At 39.0% G+C, this 19,779-nt stretch overlaps 1 pseudogene; it reads left to right on the top strand.

The window, feature by feature from the left end:
* The first annotated feature begins 561 nt into the window (after positions 1-561).
* On the top strand, positions 562-1,672 carry LOC122912756 (annotated as a pseudogene).
* Positions 1,673-19,779: the final 18,107 nt, after the last annotated feature.

The following is a 19,779-nucleotide window of genomic DNA, read 5'->3' on the forward strand; positions in this document are numbered from 1 at the left end:
AGATATTATTTGTATATGAAATATGTAAGAAAGTGAAAATATTCTCATGTTTCATTTTTAAACTTAAGGAGAATGGATAAACACGAATTTGCATCTTGCTTTTCCGCTAATACTTAGGAGATCCTTTTGTGTGGGTGGCTCAGTCAGTTAAATGTCTGACTTTGGCTCATTGTGGGGCTTCCTGCTCAGCAGGAAGTCTGGTTCTCCTTCTCCCACTGTCCCTCTGCCTACTGGTGCTCTCTCTCTCTCTCCCTCAAATAAATAAAATCTTTTAAAAAAGAGTGTCCTTATTCTCAGGGCAGCTTTGTGGCACTGTATTTAATGATGTATATTTTATCAGTTTTCAATCTTTCCTTACAACAAAAATCATCACAATAAATACCTTTGTACATGTGTCATTTCACATATCATACACCATCTCACACATTTCTCCCCTTTAGAATAAGTTTCCCAAAATGAAACTATTGTATCAAGAGGTGCGTTCAGCCCTTCCACACGATCACGCTGAGCTAGTACCCGCGCCTGGAATTGGGTCGCAACCTCAGCCACTGCCTCTGGACCATGGACCCCTGCAAAGTGAGCGAGCTTCGGGCTTTCGTGAAAATGTGTAAGCAGGATCTGAGCGTTCTGCACACCGAGGAAATGCGTTTCCTGGAGGAGTGGGTGGAGAGCATGGGGGGTAAGATACCACCTGCCACTCATAAAACTAAATCAGAAGACAGTATCAAGGAATAAAAACCAGATAGTAAGAAGGCAGAGGAAAACATAAAGACGGATGAACCATCAATTGAGGAGAGTGATCTAGAAATTGACAATGAAGGTGTGATTGAACCAGATACCGATGCCCCTTAAGAAATGGGAGATGAAAATGTAGAGATAACCGAGGAAATGATGAATCGGGCAAATGATAAAAAAGTGGCTGCCATTGATGCCCTAAATGATGGTGAACTACAGAAAGCCATTGACTTGTTCACAGATGCCATCAAACTAAATCCTCGCTTGGCCATTCTGTATGCCAAGAGAGCCAGTGTCTTCATCAAATTACAGAAGCCAAATGCTGCCATTCGAGACTGTGACAGAGCTATTGAAATAAATCCTGATTCAGCTCAGCCTTATAAGTGGCACGGGAAAGCACATAGACTTCTGGGCCATTGGGAAGAAGGAGCACATGATCTTGCCCTTGCTTGTAAACTGGATTATGATGAAGATGCTAGTGCAATGCTGAAAGAAGCTCAACCGAGGGCCCAGAAAATTGCTGAACATCGGAGAAAATATGAGCGAAAACATGAAGAGCGAGAGATCAAAGAAAGAATAGCAAGGGTTAAGAAGGCTCGGGAAAAACATGAGAGAGCCCAGAGGAAGGAAGAAGCCAGACGACAATCAGGAGCTCAGTATGGCTCTTTACCAGGTGGCTTTCCTGGGGGAATGCATGGTAATTTTCCTGGAAGAATGCCTGGAATGGCAGGGGGGATGCCTGGAATGGCAGAAATGCCTGGGCTCAATGAAATTCTTAGTGATCCGGAAGTTCTTGCAGCCATGCAGGATCCAGAAGTTATGGTGGCCTTCCAGGATGTGGCCCAGAACCCAGCGAATATGTCAAAATATCAGAGCAACCCAAAGGTTATGAATTTCATCAGTAAATTGTCAGCCAAATTTGGAGGTCAAGCATAATGCCCTTCTAACAAATAAAGCCCTTGCTGAAGGAAAAGCAACTTCGATCACCTAATGGATGTCACAATAATACAAACCAGTGTACCTCTGACCTTCTCATGAAGAAAGCTGGGGTGCTGTGAAGAGAATCCCTACCCCTCTGCTCCCCATGCAACTGAAACATTCTACAGTGGTTTGCCATTAGGGTATTCATTCAGATAATGTTTTCCTACTAGGGACTACAAACTTTAAACACTTTTTAAACCTTAAAAATATTTAAAAACATATTAAAAGGGCATGTTAGTCCCTACATTTTTCTTTACTAATCATTTCAGTTTTTTTCCTTTGGATTAATTGGGCAAGGAAGATATTTCAGTGTGGAAGATTCATTGCTCAGTTATAATGAGTGAAATAAAGGTTTATTAGTGGGAGGCAAATAATACATTAAAATAGATGAAGTTTGAGTTAGAGATATGGTTTCTGAGGCATTTTGAATTGTCTTTTTAAATACTTTATTTTTTAAACACAATTTATTTTGATAGAACCAGTGGGACCACCAGTATTACAGTCGGACCTGGGTAGGGACCGGACGTGCTTGGCAGGGCAGCAACAACCTTACTCCTTTTATATAGTGTGCACCCTTGTGCAGATGCATTTAAATCTTACACTGTGGTGAAGGGATGATTTTTATAATGCTGCAGTAGACTTGGATTACTTAGCTGTGTTCTTGTCTGATATAAAAAATAAATGTTTTGCATTATTTCCACATAGGGGAAATTTTTTTTTTTAAATATTGGCGTCATCACTATTATCATCATTCACAGCATAATTGTGCAAGTATGCTGGGTTTATTATGTAATACAGATAGTGATTATGTAAGGTAATACCCATAACAGTTGTAGTTTCTTACTTGGCCAAGCGATTGCATTTTAAATGTTAGGTTTCTGCTTTGGTGAGATCTTAACCATCTCAGAAGATGTTGGAAGGAGGGATTCCCTTTGATATTCAGTCTTCTGAGGAAATACCTGTTGCAGTTGGAGTTTATCTGACATTATTCATCTTCATAATTTGGAGAGTATGAGGTTTGAATTCATTGATGTACATAGAGGGGAGCCAAATTTCTTGATCCAATATGAATTATAAAATTGATGAGATCCATGGTTCTTCATTGTGGGGTTGATGGCATTATGAGTCATTGTGTTCTTATTCAGCTCTTGAATACTGCACCATATCCCCCACCTCTACTTTTTTCCTTTCCTCTCCTCCAAGGATAAAGAAATGATGGATTTTCTGTTGTACATTCAAATCTTAACATTAATTAAGACTAAGTCTAGGCACTGTACTAGAAATCGCTAGGTTTCTACCTTTCCAATTTAAAATGCTGGTGTTCAAAAACAGTTTTCAAGGGATGAGACCCTCTATACTTTGCTTATTTGAAGAATCAGTGGTAGGAGCAGTGAAGAAAATTCCATGGAATAATTTCTGAAATAGCACATTGTATTTGATTCATTTTTGAATCAAGGTTCTAACCCTTTACTGTACACAAGCAAATAGAAATGCATCTGTTATATAAGTGAGAAAAGGCTGTATGCTAACGGAGCATGCTTTTTAAATCCTTTAAAAATACTCAGCATATAAACTTGGGTTTGAGCTTGTCATTGGTTTTTTTGTTGGTAATTTGTGTTCTCTCTCAAATTTTCTAATGTGTGCTGTGAATAACCCAAGAAGACCAGTTCCTTTTGGGTTCCTTATTTGATTTACTTTTTACTTAATTATTTATTACTTAAATACATTCTAACATTGCAGATATTACCGTAAGTGGGTAAAAGTAAAATTGGTCTTCTGAAAAAAAAAAAAAAAAAAAAAAAAAGAGGTGCGTTCATTTGTAATTTTGAGAGATAATGCCAAACCGTCCTCCGCTAGGGTTATAGAAATTGCCAGTATTATCAGTGGAGTTGAGAAAGTACCTGTTGGCTTACAGCCTTACCAACAGTGTTTCCAAATCCTCCGTCTTTTGCTAATCAGATGATGGAAGATAACATTTCAGTGGGTCTAATTTGTATGTCTATTATTATGAATCAGGAAGAGATTTTTTGTTTTTTTTTTAAAGATTTTTATTTATTTATTTGACAGACAGAGATCACAAGTAGGCAGAGAGGCAGGCAGAGAGAGAGGGGGAAGCAGGCTCCCTGCTGAGCAGAGAGCCCGATGTGGGGCTTGATCCCAGGACCCTGGGATCATGACCTGAGACGAAGGCAGAGGTTTTAACCCACTGAGCCACCCAGGCGCCCCGAGGTTTTTTTTTTTTTTTTTTTAAGATTTTATTTATTTATTTGACAGAGAGAGAGATCACAAGCAGGCAGAGAGGCAGGCAGAGAGAGGGGGAGGATGCAGACTCCCCGCTGGGCAGAGAGCCCGATGCGGGACTCGATCCCAGGACCCTGAGATCATGACCTGAGCCGAAGGCAGTGGCTTAACCCACTGAGCCACCCAAGTGCCCCAGGAAGAGTTTTTTTTTAAAAAAGATTTTATCTATTTGTTTGACAGAGAGAAGCACAAGCAGACAGAGGGAGAGGGAGAAGCAGGCTTCCCACTGAGCAGAGAGCTTGCCATGGGATTCTCTGGGATCCCAGGACCCCAGGTCATGACCTAAGCTGAAGGCAGATGCTTAACTGACTGAGCCACCCAAGCCCCCAGGAATTATTTTTTAATGGGCTTTTTAAAAGAGAAGTTTTAAGTTCACAGCAAAATTGAGAAGATACAGAGAGTTTCTGTATACTCCGACCCCATACATGCACATCCTACTACACTATCAAATCTTGCACCAGAGAGATACATTTATTATCGTTGATGAAGCTTCACTGATACATCATTATCACCCAAAGTTCATAGTTTACATGAGAGTTCACTTTTTGGTGTACATTCTTTGGGTTTGGACAAATTTACAATGACACATTTCTACCATTATAGTATCATACAGAGTAGTTTCACTGCCCTAAAAATTCTCTGTGCTCTGCCAGTTCATCCCTTCTACTCCCCTATTCTGTAACAACCATTGATCTTTTTACTCTTTCCATAGTTTTGTCTTTTCCAGAATGTCATACAATTGGAATCATACTGTATGTGGCCTTTGCAGACTGGCTTCTTTCACTTAGTGATAGGCATTTAAGGTTCCTCCATGTCTTTTTCATGGCTTGATAATTCCTTTCTTTTTAGTGCTGAATAATATTCCATCATTTAGATGTACCACATTTACTTATCCACTCACCTTACTGAAGGACATCTTGATTCTGTCAAAGTTTTGGCAATTATGAATAAGGCCAATATGTGAAGGCTGCTCTGTGAAGGTTATGAATAAGGCTGCTATGTGAAGGCTGCTGTGTGAAGGTTTTTCTACAAACATAAATGTTCAACTCATTTTGCTAAATACCAAGGAGTACAATTGTTAGTATGGTAAGAGTATGTTTAATTTTTTTTTTATAAATTATTCTACTTTTTTTTAAGATTTTATTTATTTATTTGACAGAGAGAGATCACAAGCAGGCAGAGAGGCAGGCAGAGAGAGAGAGGAGGAAGCAAGCTCCCTGCTGAGCAGAGAGCCCGATGCGGGACTCGATCCCAGGACCCTGAGATCACGACCTGAGCCGAAGGCAGCGGCTTAACCCACTGAGCCACCCAGGCGCCCAAGAGTATGTTTAATTTTGTGAGAAACTGCCAAACTGTCTTCCAAAAAGTAGCTTAACATTTTGCATTCCCACTATAATAAATGAGAATTCCTATTTATCTACATCCTTGTCAGCATTTGGTGTTATCTCTTTTAGATCTTGGTCTTCTAATGTGTAGTGGAATTTCACTGATGGAATTTGCAACTCCCTAATGAAAATATGATGTTGAGAATCTTTTCATATATTTATTTGCCATCTGTATATCTCCTTCAGTGAGTTGTCTATCAGATCTTTTGCTCATTTTTTAATTGTGTTTTCTTATTGTTGGGTGTTTAGGGTTCTTTATATATTGTAGGTAACAATCCTGTATCAGATATGTCTTTTACAAGTATATTCTCCCAGTCTCTCGTTGTTTCCACATTCTCCTGAAAGACGAGTCTTTTTTTTTTTTTTTTTTAATGAGGAAGAACCATTATAGTGTCATCGTTCTCTTATGGTTCTTTTCTATGAATTGTCTGTTCAAATATCTTGATGAGCTGAATTTTATTTTATTTTTTTTGATCAGTTGAATTTTAAACTCACTTGGTTGTTAGACTTGAGCAGAAATTACCCTGTCCTAGAGTCATCCATGTCTCTACTCACAAATCCCTTCAAACTGACATTTCAGATCAACCCATTTTGTATTTATGCCCTTGGAAAGCTAATTCTGTATGAAATGAAATTTAGTGGTAAAACTCACAACTGCAAATTTCTAATTTTTTTAAAAAAATTTTTTCAATTTATTTATTTTCAGAAAAACAGTATTCATTATTTTTTCACCACACCCAGTGCTCCATGCAATCCGTGCCCTCTATAATACCCACCACCTGGTACCCCAACCTCCCCTCCCCCGCCACTTCAAACCCTTCAGATTGTTTTTCAGAGTCCATAGTCTCTCGTGATTCATTTTTAAGCCAATAATGTTTGCTGGCAATAACTTCTTACCTTTCACTATGACTTAACTAATAGAGAACAAACTTCTGACCTTTGTTATGCTGGACCAGTGTTATGCTGGAGTTAACTGTTCAACTTTCAGGAGTTTTGTAAGCCAGTTGTTAATGCCATTATTAAGAATTAACTTACATAAACTTATAGCACTTCATATTTTGTATCCCAGTAAGTTCAAGCCCTCTTTTTCTTTTTTGTTGGAAAAACACAAGATAATATTTGAGATAATTTTAAAGTAAAAAAAGAATGGATGAATGAAAAGGAACCACCGCAGATTTTAAACTCCATCCTTATTTAGCTATTATACTCTTGGATATTTCTTTCTTTCTTTTCTTCTCTGCCAGTATTTGTCCACATGCATAGTATTATTTATATATTCACTTTTACAGTCTTCTCTTTTTATGTAGTTTAATATCACAAATCTTTTTTTTTTAAAGATTATTTATTTATCTATTAGAGAGTGAGAGAGAGAGCACAAGAGTGGGAAGAGTCAGAGGGAGAACCAGACTCCCCGCTGAGCAGGGAGCCTGATGTGGGACTCAATCCAGGAACTCCGGAATCATGACCTGAGCCAAAGGCAGTCACTTAACCAACTGAGGAGCTCCATCATAAATCTTTTCTTTGTGTTAAATATGATTTACAATGACTTAAAAGCATGCATGGCATTTGTGCGATGTGTCATGGTACAGCATCTAAGAGGGCCCCAATGATTCCTGCCTCCTACTAGTCATGCCCTTATGCAGTCCCCTCCCCTTGAGTAAGGCTGCTCTTTTTTTTTTTTAAGTGATGGTTTTAAAATTTTTATTTATTTAAATATTTTATTTATTTATTTGACAGAGAGAGAGAGAGAGAGACAGTGAGAGCTGGAATACAAGCAGGGGGAGTGGGAGAGGGAGAAGCAGGCTTCCTGCTGAGCAGGGTGCCAGATGGGGGGGCTCAATGTGGCGCTCTATGTGGGGCTCTATCCCAGGACCCTGGGATCATGACTGGAGCTGAAGGCAGACGCTCAGTGACTGAGCCACCCAGGCGCTCCAAGCAGGGCTGCTGTTATTGACTGACTTCTAAGTGTAGGAGGTGGAAAATTTTTCCTCCACTCTTAGGTTTAGTAATCAGGGGCCTATGAAATAAACTGACAAGAGATTAACAGGAGAAAAGACAAATGTTTAATTCCCATAATATGCAGGACCACAGAGAAAGGGGACTGAAAGGGTCAGTTAGAATTTGGGGCCTATATATCATTTTGATAGGGAAAGGGAAGATGGAGAAAGGGCACTTACAGGAAAACAAATGACTTTTAGGGAAGATAAATGGGTCCTTGGGAAAACAGATGGGTCATAGAATAGTTTTGTGACAATGTCTGCTTAGGTGATCTCTTGTCCTGGTGCTGATATCTGACTCTGCTGTTAAGGGTCAAACTTCCCTGATTCAGAAACTCCTTGGGAGATGATTTCTGACAGCTGAGTTCTTTGAGGAGGCTCTTTTAGGCAGGTAATAGGAGTTTGGGGGTGGGGGATGGGGAGCCTCTTCATCTGTTCATGTTTAAACACCTTAAGCTCAAAGTAATTTTTATGGTTGACCCCTTCATATGGAATAGAATATGGCAGAAATGATTATGATATTCCAGATATGAATCTGGAAATAGGTTATAAAACGACTGTGGTTTTCACGGTGTGTTCTTTCTTTCTCCCTCTCTTGGCTTGCTCACTTCTAGAAGAAGCCATCTGCCATGTAATAAAGCAGCCTTGTGAGAGGCCCAGGTGAGTCAGTGTAGAAGCAGATCTTCTGGGGCCTGTCAACAGCCACATGAGTTAGCCTGGAAGTAGATATTGCTCAGCCAAGCCCTGAGAAGACTACAGCCTCATGACCCTGACCCAGAACCACCTAGCAGAGCTCCTTGCAGATGCCTGGCTCACAGAACTTGTCACATAATAAATATCTGCTGTTTTAGTTACTAAGTTTTGGGATAATTTGTTATGAAGCCATGGAGTACTGATACAGGAGCTAAGGATTTTATCCAAATAGTTGATTAATAAGGGAATTGGTAAGACATTAAGACCAAATGAGAATTTTGAGAATAGATAGAGAGAGGCAATGAAAAACAATGAAATAAATTTGTTAAGAGATGCAAATCTGACTAATATCTTATGGAATAATAAATTGTAATGTTTTAAGTTATCTTTTTTACAAACTGGAAATTAGTTATATTTCCATCAGACAAAATTCACGTATATTTCTGCAGACAAGAATCTTTTGTATGACCATTAGTTTTCTACAATTTAACTTTCCAAAGAACTATAAAGTAGCCTAATTAGAAGAAAGATAGTCAAGGGGCACATCCCTGTAGAATCAAATTACCCCAATTTGTCTACTAGACAAGGCTAGCATTCTACTGAAAGGACACCAGTAATCTCTTTTGCCTATTTTCAAATTTTGGCCAATTTTTCTAGACACTTGTTTATGCTAAGACTTTATAATTACAATGTTTAATGGCTGTATACCATTCTAGCAATTTGAAACATCCTAATTTCTAATATTTTTATTTTAAAAATTTAAAATTTTTAAAAATTTTTATCTTTTTAGAGAGAAAATGTTTTTAAATTTATTCATTTGAGAGAGACAGATTGATTATGAGCAGGAGGGGTAGAAAGAGGGAGAAACAGGCTCTCCGCTGAGCAGAGAGCCCAATGCAGGGCTCAATTCCAGGACGCTGCGATCATGACCTGAGCTGAAGGCAAATACTTGACACTGAGTCAATCAGGTGCTCCTAATATTTTTTATTATTGAAGTTTAGGTTGTTTCCATTTTTTCTTATTTATTATATTAAATGGCATTTTAGTATTATTTTGTGTAAATATCTTAGTGTTGTAAGTAATGATTACATGAATTTTTCTTTAAGGTAAATCCCAGGGGTTAGATCAAAGTTTAAGGACAAGTGTGCTCTCCAGTGCCCTCGGGAGACTGGTTCTCACTCTGCCTTTCCAGTCTGGTATCCCTGTTTCTTTACATTCACTAGGCTGCCCACCAGATTGTTCCCCTCACCTTTCTGCTGCTAATAGTCCTATGACCTCTACCTGGAATATTCTCCCTCCTCTTATCTAGGTCAGAGTTTCATAGATGGCTTTCAGGAGATTCACAAGCCTCTGAAAGAGAAATGTAAAATTTTGTCATATATATATATATTTATATATATATGCTTTGTGAGAGAAAGCCAGGGATTCGGTCAGCTTCTCAGAAGAGGTATGTGTATGCTGAGCTCTAGGTTGAGAAGAGTTTTCTTATGCTTTCAAGATTTACCAATCTTTGCCTCTTGGGAAAATATACATATATTTTAAAAAGATTATTTATTTATATATTTATTTGAGAGAGAGAGAGATAGCAAGAGAGAACACTATTCAGGGAGAGATGTAAGGGGAGAGGGGCAGAGGGAGAAACAGCCCTCCCATCCAGTCAGGAGCCTCAGGTGGGGCTTGATCCCATGACCTGGACCAAAGGTAGACACTTAACCAACTGAGCTACCCAGGCACCCTGAAAATATACATATTCTTTTTTTTTTTTTTTTGGTAAATATACATATTATTGATCTAGCTTTGTACTAATACTCCTAAATTGTTAACTAATGGCTTTAAGGGGATTATTTTGTTTCTTCAACTTTTAGGACAAATACTTTTAAATGGTGGGCAGAAAGAATAAAAGGACAAAAATGAACACATTAGAGATTAATATAGAGGAGGCATTTAGGATGATGCGTCATTGGTTTGGAACTCAAAAAATGGTAGCTACTATTGGTTCTTGCTAAAATGCTTATTAGGGGCGCCTGCGTGGCTCAGTGGGTTGGACCTCTGCCTTCGGCTCGGGTCATGATCTCATGTCCTGGGATCGAGCCCTACATTAGGCTCTCTGCTCAGCGGGGGCCTGCTTCTCCCTCTCTCTCTCTGCCTGCCTCTTTGTCTACTTGTGATCTCTCTCTCTGTCAAATAAACAAATAAAAAAAATAAAATGATATGTTTATTAGGTGAGAGGCAATGTAACAGGGGCTCTAGATGCCAACTGAGGTTTGAATCCTGGCTTTGGTACTATGCTGCATAACCTTGGAAATGTTGCTCAGATTCTCTATGCCTCATTCTCCTTAGCTCTAAAATGAGGATAACAGGGGTGCCTGGGTGGCTCAGTGGGTTAAATCCTCTGCCTTTGCTCAGGTCAAGATCCCAGGGTCCTGGGATCGAGCCCCACATCGGGCTCTCTGCTCAGCGGGGAGCCTGCTTCCTCCTCTCTCTGACTGCTTCTCTGCCTACTTGTGATCTCTGTCAAATAAATAAATAAAATCTTAAAAAAAAAGTTCCATATGCTTAAAAAATAAATAAAATGAAGATAATAATAATAATACCAAATTCATGCAACTGTTGAGATAATTACCTAAGATAATGTTTGTAAAATGTTCTGAATGGCATCTGGCACATAATAAATGCTTGAAAAAGGTCACTATTATTCCAGACGGAAGCACTTTTATATGTTTTCTAACATTTGGAAAGATCTATGAGGATTTTTTTTCATTCTTATAGAATAGTATAATGAATCCCTAGGTACCCAGGACCCAGCTTCAGTAATTATCAACACATGGCCAGTCTTATTTCAATACCTATCCACTTTCCCCCACACTTGGGTTATTTTGAAGCAAATACCAGCCATAACATCATTTCATTCAGTATGTATCTCTAAAAGATAAGAACTCTTTGAAGAGTTTATTAACCTCTTTTAATAGGTAGACTAATTGAGGCTCAGTGAGGTTAAGTAATATTCCCAAAGTGATCCAGCAGGTATTAACCAAAATTCAAATATAAGATTGACTTATTTTACTTTGCCATTTGCTGAATAATACAAATATCCATGACCTGAAGGTTAGGCATCAAAACTCTAAATTTAAATAAATAATCTTAGATTTTAAAATTTAGAAGGAAAAATCAGAACAGAATAAAAGTGTAGGTATTCAACACTGAGAAGGAATAGAGCACTGATTAAGTTCCTTTAGATTTATTTTTTCTTCAGTTGAAAGGATTCATCTTCATCTTTGAAGTCATCAAGCATGAAGTGTGAAAGTAGGGCACCAATTGTTCAGACTGTGCATGGTGAATAACTGAGCTAATGTTTCTTTTCCAGCTTCCAGCACTAAAACAAATACCCCTGCACCTGTTTGCAGTTGGTCACACTTTCAAAAGGAAATACTATTTTCCTTGCGATATGATTACTTAAGAGGAAGAGTGTGCAGCTGGAAGGCGCATGTAGGGAATTAAAATTCTAGCTCACCATGACACCACGGTGCACCGGCACCATGACAGCTTTCAACAAATATTAATTGATGATGATGGAAATGGCAATAATCATAATGATGTGGTTGACATAAACCATAGAAACCACACGAAGGAGCAGGTAAACAAGTCAGTTATATGTCTGTAAACAGCAGCTTGCAAAGCAGCTTTGGAGTTTGCCTGAAGAAAAGGCTGAAGAGGTGGTGTACACACAGCAGCACCTAAAATTACAGGCTTTGGAGCCAGCAAGAATTCTGATCCCCTACTGCCAAATGCGTGACCTTGAACACATTACTTGACATCTCCAAGCCTCAGTTTCTGCATTTGTAAAATGGGGATAATAGTACCTATTGCATAGTGTTGTTACAAGGTTTAACTGAGATCATGTGACTGAGTTACAATGATTAAAATTATTTGGGATTTACAGGGAAATGTCCCCCAAGCTTGAGCAAATGAGGAAAGTTAAGACTGCTTTTCTGAAGCAGAGAAAGGAAACTAAGTGTTCTCAGACTGGCAATAATGTATCTAGAGAACGACTGGATCATTGATAAGAGAATAAATATCCGAGCTTCACCTGGTAGCCTAGAGAGGCTCTAGTGGCCGGGTTAAGTTTGTTAACAGAGAGAAATGAACAGGCTAGTATGTAAGTCCAGTGATAGTGACAGATAACTGAATTAGCATTTGGCTCCTGTGCATTTGGCGTAGCCCAAGTCTGTCTTGCAGGCCCTGGTCACTGTGAGGTCTTTCATAGGAAAGGACAGATCAAGCCAGACTGACTTTATGCATACAAATCACTTAGAGGTCTTACTAAATGCAGATTCGGATTTGTTAGGTCTAAGTTAGGGCCTGAAAGGCTCCCAGGTGATGCTGACTGTGCTGGCCCCCAGACCACACTTGGAGTAACAAAACTACAGGCAACACACCACCCTTCCACTTACACCTCTACTTTCAACAGGAATTAATATTTATCATCCTCTCCTTCTTTTGGGGGTCACAACTTTCTAGCTCAGAACCTAATGCTTGCTATCCAGGATCTCCATATCTAAGGACTGGAACAAGCCTTGGACTTCTTCCTTTGCTTTGTTCCTTTATACCTAGATGGAGGGCAGGATGGGACATTAATGGGTCCCAAATGGGGATGGGGCAGGAGATGGGACAAACCTCCTCTCTAGTCTAGGTATCCTGTCTGAGGTAGACTGAAGCTGAGAGAGAGGGAAAAGTGTTCTTGGCCACAGGTCCCGGGGAAGCTCAAGGCAAAGCAGGGAAAGCTGAAGAAAAACAGGTTGACTAAGTGGGAAGAGATGGCAAGAGGGTGGTGAAGAGATGGTGGTAGGTGACTGCTTGGGAGCCAGGAGACCTCAGCATACTGGCAGAGCGTGAACTGGTGGCTAGCATGACAGTATCATTACTCCTGCGCCAGGTAAGTCTAAATTTGAACCAAAGGCCACTTTCAAGCCATATTCAGACTTGAGTTTGCTGAAATAAGGAACAGGCAATATGGAGATTTTGGGTATCTTATTTCTAAAAATGTTGATTTGCTCATCTGAAAACAAATAAAATTAATGGATTATGTAAAACTTAATTAGAAGCAAGATTAAAACTTATCTATAATCTTTATATGAATGGTATTATATAAAAATAAAGTAAAACATGTCAGAAGAAAATTAACCACCACTATGTTAATTATAGAAACCTTGTCCCTGTGTTTTTTCTCTGATAAGGAAAATCTTGTTGTAATTCTAAAGTCTGAATGAAGGCATTTTAATATTCCTTTTTTCCTGCATGTTAAATGTCTTATTGAACTTAAAATTGGAAAATTTTTGTCTTTCAGAAAGTTCTACTTAACTTTTAAACAGTGTTTAAAACTGTTCAAAATTTAATTATTATGACCAACAACATAAGATAAAAGCTTGTAGTCCCTCAAAGTAAATCACAATAAATGGAAGGGCTATATTTCCTTCAAAAGGAACTGTCTAAATAAAGGAAGAAAACTGTATATTAAGCTGAGCATAACATTGTTTGCTGCTACAGAAAAAAACCAATAGGCACACAATGGCTTGGGGTCTAGCAAACAACAGAGCATGCAATTCTTAATCACATAGTCTTGACTTTGATCTCAGCTAGATGTCTGACCTTGGGAAGCCACTTTATTGCTCTTAGCCTCATTCCTCCTCTGTAAAATGAAGAATTAGACTAGCTGGTATTCAGTCCTAATGTTCCACTGATTTAGTAGAAGCCCACTTTTGACTGTAAGAGCATCAAAAAATATTTGTCATTCCCAAAGCACTGAATGTCTTAGTAAGTGGAGACCCAGAGAGGTGAAAAAGTGTTACAGGGGCAGAGTTTGGTGAAACTTCAAGATGTGTGACTTCTAGCTAGGGACGCTTTCTACATATTATGCCTCTTGAAATTCTTTCCACAGCTGAATGTTCCTGCTATCAGAAAGAAAATGCATTGAAATAAACCACAGAAGACATTGGTTTAACACAATTTCCTCTGTGGAAAGTGTTAGTTTTCTGGGTGGCTTAATACAAGTTATAACTGACTAATTATGAGTGTAAATTATGTTAGATAACCACATGAAAGCAGATTAAGTTCTTTTATATAGCCAGAATGGATAGTTTCAAGATCACACAGTACTGGTTCTCTTGGTCTGTGAGTGACCTGAGGGCAGACATGTCTGGTTCATCTGTGCGGTTAGCAAGGCAGACACTCTGCATCTAGGAGATTCTCCCAGTGGTGCAGGGCTCTAGGGCAAAGGGGTGGATCTGCAGCGTTAGGAAGAGGAGATCTGAAAGGGAAGATACTCTTAGGAGAACCAAGCAATCTATGGAAAGAGATCTTACAGTGGAATTCAAACAAGAGTTTGTCTGTCCTCAGCACAGGCACATGAGAAGGGATGGTAGATGCCCTTATCAACACACAGTGAGCTAGGGGATGTGGAGTGGGGTAATGGCAAAGAACAGTAAACCACATCCTTTTTTTGTAGGTATACCCTGTCCCTCCCCACTCTTCTTCCTTTGAGAAAGTTTTAACATTACTATATACTTAGTGTACCTGGACATAGTACTTGAAAATGGAAAACTAGATGGTGAAATCATTCACCTATCTTTATGTAATATTTATTTAACACTGAAAATGTGCCAGGCACTGTTAAAAGTACTTTCCAAATAAATATTAAGTCATTTAATCCATAGAGTTGTGTGGAGATGGTGAAGAGATGGTGGTAGGTACATCTTACAGATGAGGAAACTGAGGCACAGAGAGAAACAGTAACTTGTCCAAGGTCATTCAGTTAGGAAGTGGCAGAGCCCAGGAGGTCTTCTCCTGAACCCACACTTTGCTTTCTTCTTAGGAAAGGACCACAAAACAAGTGGTGAGAAAGTCATTTGTCCTTTTGGTTGTTTGACTTTTTTTTTTTTAGATTTTATTTATTTATTTGACAGAGAGAAATCACAAGTAGACGGAGAGGCAGACAGAGAGAGAGAGAGAGAGAGGGAAGCAGGCGCCCTGCTGAGCAGAGAGCCCGACGCGGGACTCTATCCCAGGACCCTGAGATCATGACCTGAGCCGAAGGCAGCGGCTTAACCCACTGAGCCACCCAGGCGCCCCTCACTGGTGCATTATTTACAACTGCCAAGACATAGAAACAATAAAATTTTTATCAATGGATGAGTGGATAAAGAAAATGTGGTACATACGAACAATGGGTTATTATTCAGCTTTAAACAGGAAAAAAATCCTGCCATTTGCAATAATGGACCCAGAGGACATAACACTAAGTGAAATAAATCAGACATAAAAAGACAAATACTGAATGACCTTACTTATATGTGGAATTTAAGATAGTCCAGCTCATGGAAGCAGAGAGTAGAGTGATGGGGAGAGGGGAAATTGGGAGGGTGATAGCTAAAGGGTCAAATTCCAGATAAATAAGTACTGGAGATCTACTACAGAGCATCGTGCCTATAGCTAACAATCCTATATTACACATTGAAAATTTGCTAATAGGGGTGCCTGGGTGGCTCAGTCAGTTAAGTGTCTGCCTTCAGCTCAGGTCATGGTCCTGGGGGTCCTGGGATCAAGCCAGGCCCCCAGCTCAGCGGAAAGTCTGCTTCTCCCTCTCCTTCTGCTGCTCTCTCACCTAGGGCTCTCTCTCTCTCTCTCTCAAATAAATATATAAAATCTTTTAAAAAGATTTGCTAACAGAGTAGATCTTACATTAAGTGCTGTTACAACACACACATACACACACAGGCATACACACACTAATGACAACAACAGTAAAGAGATGGGGAGGAAACTTTGGGAAGTAATGGGTAAGTGTGGCCTTGATGGTGGTAATGGTTTCACAGGTATATACTTATCTCCAAACTCATCGAGTTGTATATGTTAAATATATATGGCTTTTTATATGTCAATCATAGCTCAATAAAGTAGCACAAAAAAGTAAAAAAAAATTGGCTTATAGTTCTTTTGGTCTTTAGCCTAAGTGTATACATGCCAAATACTGTGTTCAAAAGTTACTTGGGTTACTAATTTCTTTGTCTTTGGAATTTTGACCACACTCTGGTTTAACCTAATCATGATTTGAGTTATGGGCAAATTGCATAGCCAAGGAAAATCGCATAGCCAAGGAAAATCGCAAACCAATCTACAGCCCAAACTGGAACCCATATCTAAGATCAAACCTGCTGACCAGTTCAAGTGTATCAGTTCAGATCAGTTTACAGTTCAGTCAGAATTCCAGCCAGTACCATCTCAATACAATGTGGGCCCAAGATTTATACCGACATAGAAAAACAACCATATTATCCTCAGCTAAGAGATCAGCCCAACTCAGAACATAGTCATGTGACAGTTCAGCTTGACACAGAAATCAAATCTCTCCTGACTAATCCAGATTGGAACCAAAGCCTGGTTTAGGATGGCCCAGAGCCGAGTATATGCTAGCTCATTCCACACTCATTACCTCATTAATTTATTCAACAAGTGTTTATTGTAGGCTTACTAGATTCCAGGCACTGGTAGGTACTAATGCTTATCTGGGCATGGGAGGTCTCCTGAGAGGCCCGTATCACCCTCGTCACTTAAATGCACAGTTTAGCTCAGCGTCTATTGTAGTCAACACTTCCCAACTAGTGTCATCAGAGAAGTTCTCACAGAATTTTTTCCTGGCATCATATACTGCTTCATCCCCTTATGGCAATTTTTTATTATGTAACAGCAAGTCCCATCATGACCTCCAACCCATAACCTTTTGACGTAGTAGATTTCCATATCTGTTTAGGACCATTCATTCAACAAATATTTAGTAAATGTCTTTAGATTACTAAGTCCTGGAGGCACAAAAATACTGCCTTTAAGTAACTCACTGTCTTTATTTCTACCAAAGGAGATTAATACAATTAAAAAAAAAAAGCTTACTCCAGTTCTATAACAAAGGTATAACTTCTTTAATAACGGTATCTTCAAAACTCTATGAGAGCCTAATGAAGGAGTTATTTCTTAGTGCTAGGACAGCATGGTTAGGGGAAGTGATTTCTCCACTGTTCCTTGAAGAATGACTACAGGTTTAGTGAGAGAGAAAGACTTTCCAAGAAAAGAAGCAGGCTAAGCCACGGCATGTAGGCAGTAAGGAGAAGAGGATGCTGGATAAATGATTGAGGTTACGGAGTACCTTATTCAAAAGATTATCTTTGAAGATACAAATGGTTAATACCACTTCAGGAATAATGGGATTTGCTCTAAACCCAACCCAAGGATGTTTGACACCAAGGATATCTGACAACAAACATAATAAGAATTATGCCAATATTAATGAATTTTTTTGGAAAGTATCTTATGAGTTAAATTCCACTGATCCAGTTTAATTTCTTGATTAATTTATAGATTGTAAAGCTCTCAAATACCTAATGGGGGCAAAATGCTCTGAGGTGAGAGTGGCAGGATCAGAAAGAATATTCTTGGGATTAAAAGGACAGTGTATAAATATTTTGCTGCTTCTATCTTTGTCAAGATGAGTTTTCCAAGGTCTGTATACCTTCCTATATCATAGATTACCTTTCCCTCCTATCCCATGTTTTCTCAACATTGACTCACCTTTTTGTTATAAGGCGTTCCCCAAACCAGTGTCACAAACGTAAATGCCTACAAGTGCTAGGTGGATAATATGAGTAAAGCTGCTAAGTGGGGACTGATAAACTCAGAGTATCTGCCTTGCCCAAAGAAGGAAGCTGTTCTTTTGCTGTAGCCAATCACTGCCATGGAGGAATGCAGGCTAAGTGTTGTCAGAATTCCAACATTTTCAAGCGAAGCCAGAAATTCTGATTTTTATTATGGAAACTCTCAACTTGGCAACTAATTGGGAAGTTTAAAAAACCCTCAAAGCAGGCCAACAAAACCTGTCTGTGGGCCCGATTCTACTCCTGGGCACCAGTTTGTGAGATTTTGTCTGAAATTTTCCTAGTTCTCTGTGATATCATACTTGAAGGAATGAAGGACTGTTCCATCTCCTTTTAACATTACTGATTTCCCAAATATGGACTCACCCTCCTCTTGTTGGGAAGTACTATTTTGCACCACCCTCTAATGATTTCAGAGTTTGCTCACCCCTTTAAATGTCAATTTTTACCCCCTCCTTGTGCTATATCATGAACTATGCCAATAGTCTTCCCCTTCACTCTTGCCTGGTCATGCCCTTCATGACATATGAATGGCCTTACCACCCTGGAATGACAACTCATTTCTTCATATCTTTGAAATCCTTTGCCTATGTCTTTGATCATCCCCATCATGAGTCACCTCAGCTCAGGACTGCAATTTGGGATAGGGAGTGGGCAGATACAGTCTGTGTGGCATCATAAAAGGATGAGATCGTTTGGAAAAGAATGGGGAAAAAATGTCTGCATTAACAAAGATTTTTAAAAGAATCATAAAAGTTAGGGAAGGATGCTTAAAAAGTGTGATTTAGATCTCTTTAGAGTGAATAAAAAGTATAAGATTATTTTTCCTAGTATTTCAGGTTAACTTTTATCATGGTGAAGTGCTATAGGATTTCTTTAAAGAGACTTTGCTCTCTGGATATACTTTTTTTTTTTTTTAAAGATTTTTTATTTATTTATTTGACAGAGAGAGATTACAAGTGGGCAGAGAGGCAGGCAGAGAGAGAAAGGAGGAAGCAGGCTCCCTGCTGAGCAGAGAGCCCGATGCGGGACTCGATCCCAGGACCCTGAGATCATGACCTGAGCCGAAGGCAGCGGCTTAACCCACTGAGCCACCCAGGCGCCCACTTTTTTTTTTTTTTTAAAAGATTTTATTTATTTATTTGACAGAAAGAGATCACAAGTAGGCAGAGACGCAGGCAGAGAGAGAGGAGGAAGCAGGTTCCCTGCCGAACAGAGAGTCTGATGTGGGGCTCGATCCCAGGACCCCAGGATCATGACCCGAGCTGAAGGCAGAACCTTTAAACCATGGAGCCACCCATGTGTCCCTGTTTATTTCTTAGATGAAGTATGAGGTTATCTTTTTTTAACTTCATGAAAGGAAAATCCAGAGATGAGGAGTAAGATTTCCATAAGTGCAGTCATTGTTAAGTCATTAAGTCTTTTTGCTGGAAGGAAAAAAAAATTATGAATGTAGCCCATAATATTTATTTGATACTGTTCCTTACTGCAGTGCAGCATGGCTAAATTTTATTCTCATTAAATTTTTATAATCCATGGAGCATAGCTCAGGATTCTTCATACTACTTTGTATGAAATAGTTTATTCTTCTTTTGTTTTTAAGATGGTTAAGTGGGAGTAGGATTATTATTTTGAGGAGATTATAAACTTTTTGGGTATGAAAGACTAATTTTTTAAAATAAGATGCTCTTGAAATTATGGTCATTGTAACATGGAACTAGATATTATGAGTTATGGTTATTAGTATTTATCTCCTATGTGTTAGTCACTATAATATCAGTGGGCAGAAGATATAATTTCCATTTTATTTCTAAAGAAAAAAAGACAAAAATAAAAATCAAATCCCTTTGCCAAAACACTGAGAAAAAAACATTCATAACAACATAATGACCTAACATAATAAGGTGATCTACCTTCCATTCATTCAACAAATATGTATTGATTGCTGGCTATGTGCATCAGACACTGTGTTCAGCTCTGGATGAACAG

The sequence above is a fragment of the Neovison vison genome, chromosome 7 (genome assembly GCF_020171115.1).
Source record: "Neovison vison isolate M4711 chromosome 7, ASM_NN_V1, whole genome shotgun sequence".
Classification (NCBI taxonomy): domain Eukaryota; kingdom Metazoa; phylum Chordata; class Mammalia; order Carnivora; family Mustelidae; genus Neogale; species Neogale vison.